Raw genomic sequence first — 6000 nt, 5'->3', positions numbered from 1 at the left:
TTAGGTTAAATAATGTGCAATATTAGGCCCTAATTGAAGGTTAAGTCGATAAAAAGGATGTTGAGCCCATTAATCATTAAAATAAACCCATCAAGCTCAAAAAAACTCCTGAAAAATATTTCGTTTAGGTACTTTTTTGAAAATATTGCCCGCATCTTCAAAAGTCCCTCGATTCGTTAAATTTTGCTACCGGTTAAAAATATGACCCGACGAGTGAAAATACTCCACCAAAGCCTATTTTCAAAAATCAACTTTAATTACACCATATATCAAATAATTAAATATAATTTTTTAATAAAAATATTTTTCTTTAGTTATCTCCGATCTCCGTTCTTTGTTCGAGTGCGAAAACTACTAAAAGTCCTTATGCATAAAACTTTAATAAACAAAGAATTAAAACATTTATTCATGTTAAAATCATAAATGTAATGCATTAAAATAATTTAATTAAAACACATAAGATATTGATAACTTGCATGCGTGTGGTTTATGTGTAACTTCAAATTTTCGAGATGTTACATTGATAGTACGTGCAAGAACCTTTAGTCATGGTTAGCGTACAATACGGTCCCTTCAACATATATATCCCGATGAAATCTGCAACCATTGGTATATCGAGAGTTGCATATGAATTTGATAACGATGCGATGTATCTTTGAGTACTAATAGTGACATGGTATGTGCAATTAGGAAAACACCTTTCCCTAAAGCACATTCTTGCTCTGTCCAGAGACTCCTTGCATTATTAACTCATCATATCACATAGAATATCTTCACACGTAGGCAAACGGTGAATCCCCGACTACAATGCATTTACTCCTGCGTATTCAAAACTACACCCAACCTCTCCACCTGATGACCCTCGATGGAGTCGGTAAACGGATCAAAGTGCATGCTAGTACATAAGCCCCTACATTATCCCGAGTCAAAGGACTAATGGTGTTCAACCATAACTGCGGACTATTCCACTTGATATGAAACGTCTAATTATTTAAAAATGCGAAAATATTTTTTATTTTATTTTTATTTTTTATAAATCTCACGTTTTTTAAAAACAAGCGTTCGAAAATTTTGCATGCATGCAGTCCTACTTAAAATATCATTTAAAATTAATCATAGTATTTGCCAATAAAAATATAACGGAACATAAAAAATAAAACCCTAACATCCAACAGTGAAATAAATAAGTGTATTATTCATAAAATGTATAAAAATATAATTAAACATATAATTTAAATAAAACCCTAGATGCATGCATTCAGGTTACGTAGATTAAATTTCATGGACCTTACAACTCTCCCCCCCCCCCCCCCCCCCCCCCCCCCCCCCCTTAAATAAAATTTTGTCCTCGAAATTTAGAACGTACCGAATAACTCCGGGTACCGACTCCTCATCTCGGTCTCCATCTCCCATGTGGCTTCTTCCTCGGAGTGATTCAGCCACTTGACTTTGACCATGTGGATCACCTTGTTCTTAAGCCTCTTCTCCTGCTTGTCCAGTATCTGAGTGGGTTTCTCCTCAAATGACAAGTGTGGTGTCAGCTGAAATAGCTCATAGTTCATCACATGCGAAGGATTCGATATGTACTTCCGTAGCATAGAGACGTGAAACACATTATGAACTCCCGCCATATTCGACGGTAATGCAACTATGTATGCGACTGTACCAACTCTCTCTATGATCTCGAATGGTCCGATGAATCTAGGGCTGAGCTTGCCCTTCTTCCCGAACCTCATCACACCCTTCATCAGTGCGACCTTCACGAAAACATGATCCTCTACTGCGAACTCAAAATCTCGCTACCTCTGATCTGCATAACTCTTCTGACGGCTCTGAGTGGTCTTCATTCTGTCTTGAATCTGGACCACTAGCTCTGTTGTCTGCCTGACAATATCCGGACCCAACTCTGCTCACTCTCTCACCTCATCCCAATAAACTGGAGACCTACAATTCCTATCGTACAGTGCCTCATATGGAGCCATACCTATCGATGCCAGATAACTGTTGTTGTATGAGAACTCACAAGCGATCACTTCGGCTCCCAGCTGCCCTGGATGTCGATAATGCAAGCTCGGATTAGGTCGTCTAGAATCTGAATCACCCTCTCTGACCATCCGTCTGTCTGAGGATGAAAAGCAGTACTGAATAGTAACTTAGTACCCAACGCCTGATGGAGAATCTTCCAGAACACAGACGTGAACCTTAGATCCCTGTTTGACACGATGGACACTGAAATCCCGTGCAGTCTGACTATCTCTCTGATGTACAGCTCTGCGTACTAACTCATGGTGAAAGTCTTCCTGATCAGTAGAAAATGAGTTTATTTAGTAAGCCAATCAACAATAACCCACATGGCATTAAACCTTCCAGCAGTCCTCGGAAGCCCCGTCACAAAATCCATGGTGATGTTCTCCCATTTCCATTTGAAAATAGGGAGTGGTCTCAGCTTCCCTGCAGGTCTTTGATGCTCTGCCTTGACCTGCTGACAAGCCAAACACTCAGAAAACAAAACGCTGAATATCTTGCTTCATGCCCGGCCACCAATAAAGAGCCTGAAGGTCTTTATACATCTTCGTACTCCAAGGATGTTTGGAGTATGGGGTGTTGTGGGCCTCACTCAAGATATATGCTCTCAGGGAATCACTGTCAAGACGGTCTATATATCTGACTATGTTGTCCACAACTGCATACAGTCTCTGGCCTTTAGCCTCGTCCCTCTGTCTCCACTTCTGTAGTTGCTCGTCAGGAGTCTACCCTGCCCGGATTTTGTCTCTCAATGTCGGTTGTACTGTCAGAGTAGCAAGATTCGGGGCATCGCCCCTGGCATAAACTGCAAGCTCAAATCTCTTAATCTCCGCCTGCAGTGGTATCCGTACCGACATATGGACAATCACTGCGTGCTTCCTGCTCAAAGCATCGGCAACCACGTTAGCCTTACCTAGGTGGTAGCTAATGTCACAGTCAAAATCCTTCACTAGCTCTAGTCATCTCCTCTGTCTCATATTCAGCTCTTTCTGAGTGAAGAAGTACTTCAGGCTCTTGTGATTAGTAAAAATCCTGTACTTCTGCCAATACAGATAGTGTCTCCAAATCTTCAGGACAAATACCATTGCTGCTAGCTCGAGATCACGAGTCAGATAATTCTTCTCATGAATCTTCAGCTGTCTGGATGCGTAGGCTATAACTCTGTCATGCTGCATCAAAACCACACTCAAACCAAGCTTCGATACATCTGTATAAACCACAAACTCTCCCTGCTCTAATGGCGTAGCTAGAACTTGTGTTGTGTGATAAACATAAAAATTGTACATTAATTAATTGTTTTATAATATAAATATATAGCTTTTGTTTAATTAAATGTTTAAATATTATATGTTTTATAATAAATTGTATAAATATAAGTTGTTGTGTATTTACAAGTTTTTACTATTTTTTACAGGTTCGACAAAACAAGAATAAACTTGGAGTTTCAAATGGGATTAAGATGATTCTTGGACCTGTAGAAAGTTGATGTTAATATCTACAATATTGATGGCAAGCATGAGATAAAAATCTTCTCACAAGTGAGATCAAATTAAGCAACAAATAAAGTTACCCAAGGAGTGACAGTTTTACCATGCTCTAGTATTTTGACCATATATCTCAAATTACTTGGTCAAATGGTTTGAAAAAATACCACAACTAGACAACTCAATTATTCACATGATTCTTTTTATGTGAAGAAGCAAATTCGGAGAAGAAGATTTTCAAAAGTGATGTGTAATATAATATAATATCTTCGAACATCAATGAAGACTTTTATGTAAAAAAATAATATTTTATTTGTGGTTGTCTCCCCAAATTTGGCTATAAATAGGGGTGCATTGTAATGTATTGAGATATCCCTCATTCTATGAACAAACCTTTGAGTTCATAATATTTCTCTCTATATTTTTTCTTTATTTCTTCATTTAAATATAATTAGCATGATAATTTCATATTCAAAGTTTTACACTTTGAATAATGAATAGCTAACTTCCTAAAGTTGAGATGAAAAGATGAAACTCTTGGCATGATAATAAGGTTACTAAAAGATAAGAATCTATGTTTTATATTATTTAATCATTATTTATTGTTTATGTTATATTTATTTCTTTAAGTATTTTTATACCCTACTTATAAGTGTGAGTTTCGATTTATTGTTGCTATATGTTACACTAAATTCTTGGAACCATTTAAATGTTAGTTTGGTTTTACCAACCATTTAAAGTGGGAACCTTGACTTACTATATATAAATATATCATAATATTAATTTATTGGTACTATTTAAATGTTAGTTTGGTTTTACCAAACATTTAAAGTGGGAACCTTGATTTAGTGTTTACAAATATATATAGAACGATAAATACTTGACTGCATTTATAAGTTTTAGTATATATTATATACTTATAAGATAATAATATATAACATAATATAAATATGATTATTTAATATATTGGAACTATTTTATTAAGTGGATTTCAATATTGTTCGTTAATGTTAACTTTATTAAAATACCAAGAGTGGATCCTTTAATCTCAACTACTTAAATTAAAATCTGAACAATTAAAATTTACCCATTAAAGATTCAAACAATTAAAATTAAAAGAAACAAAAACAAAAACAAAACAAAAAGACATTGTAGTGGACTTGTAATTACCTTAGCTTCCCTGTGGATACGATATCGGACTCACCGAATAATACTACTTGTGGACAACCTGATCTTGGGAGTGCAACAATCAGAGTCGCAACAAGTTTTTGGCGCCGTTGCCGGGGAAGTATAATTTAATTTCAAGTCTATTTAATTTTGTTTATAGTTTATTTTTCTTTATTATTGCTTTTGTGTGTTTTTATTCTTTTGCATTTGCATGAGCATTTGGTCACGTACACTTAGTGGTCGACTCATTCGAAATAACCCTTTATTTTTACAAAACATGGCGGAAGAACCCATCCAAGAAAATGAAGATGAAATTCAATCTCAACATGATCATGATAGACGAAGAACACTTAGAGATCACATGAATCCTACACGTACTAGTGCACCTTCATGTCTAGTTTTTCCCCCTGATGCATCTCATTTCAATTTTAAGCCTGGTATTATCCAACTTTTACCCAACTTTCATGGCTTAGATTCTGAAAATCCATACATGCATTTACGAGAGTTTGAAGAAGTGTGCAACACATATAATGATCTAAATTGTAGCATGAACATCATTCGACTTAAGCTTTTTCCTTTTTCTTTAAAAGATAAAGCTAAAACTTGGCTACAAATTTTAGATCGGGATCCATTCGAACTTGGGATGAATTGCAACAAAATTTTTGAAAAGTTTTTTCCATCGCATAGAACAAATTCTTTCAAAAGGCAAATCATCAATTTCACTCAAAAACAAGGAGAAACTTTTTATCAGTGTTGGGATAGATACAAAGAATTGCTTAATCTTTGTCCACATCATGGTTTTGAAATTTGGAGGGTTGTTTCTCAATTTTATGAAGGCTTGACACCTAAAGATAGGCAAATGGTTGAATTTATGTGTAATGGAACATTTGAAGATAAAGATCCAAAAGAGGCAATTGAGTATTTTGATTCATTAGCTGAAAATGCTCAAAATTGGGACACTATAGGTACAATCGAACCATCAAACAAGATTCAATCTCCTACATCCGAAGGAGGTATGTACACTCTCAAAGATGAACATGATCTTCAAGCTAGATTTACCTCTTTGGCAAGAAAAGTTGAGGCACTTGAATTGAAAAAGAATGGTCAATTAAAATCTGTTCAAGAAATTGTGTGTCACATCTGTGATACAAGTGATCATTTTAAAAAAGATTGTCCCACTTTGCCCTCTTTTGAAAAATTTCTCCATGAACAAGCCAATGTTTTGAACAATTTCAAAAGACCAAATTTTGAACCATTTTCTCAAAATTACAATCCATGTTGGCGAAATCATCCAAATTTTAGTTGGAGGAATGATAATGCTGCA

Source organism: Primulina eburnea, chromosome 2 (genome assembly GCF_022965805.1).
Source record: "Primulina eburnea isolate SZY01 chromosome 2, ASM2296580v1, whole genome shotgun sequence".
In the NCBI taxonomy this organism is placed as follows: Eukaryota; Viridiplantae; Streptophyta; class Magnoliopsida; order Lamiales; family Gesneriaceae; genus Primulina; species Primulina eburnea.
Note: the sequence above shows the minus strand (reverse complement) of the source record.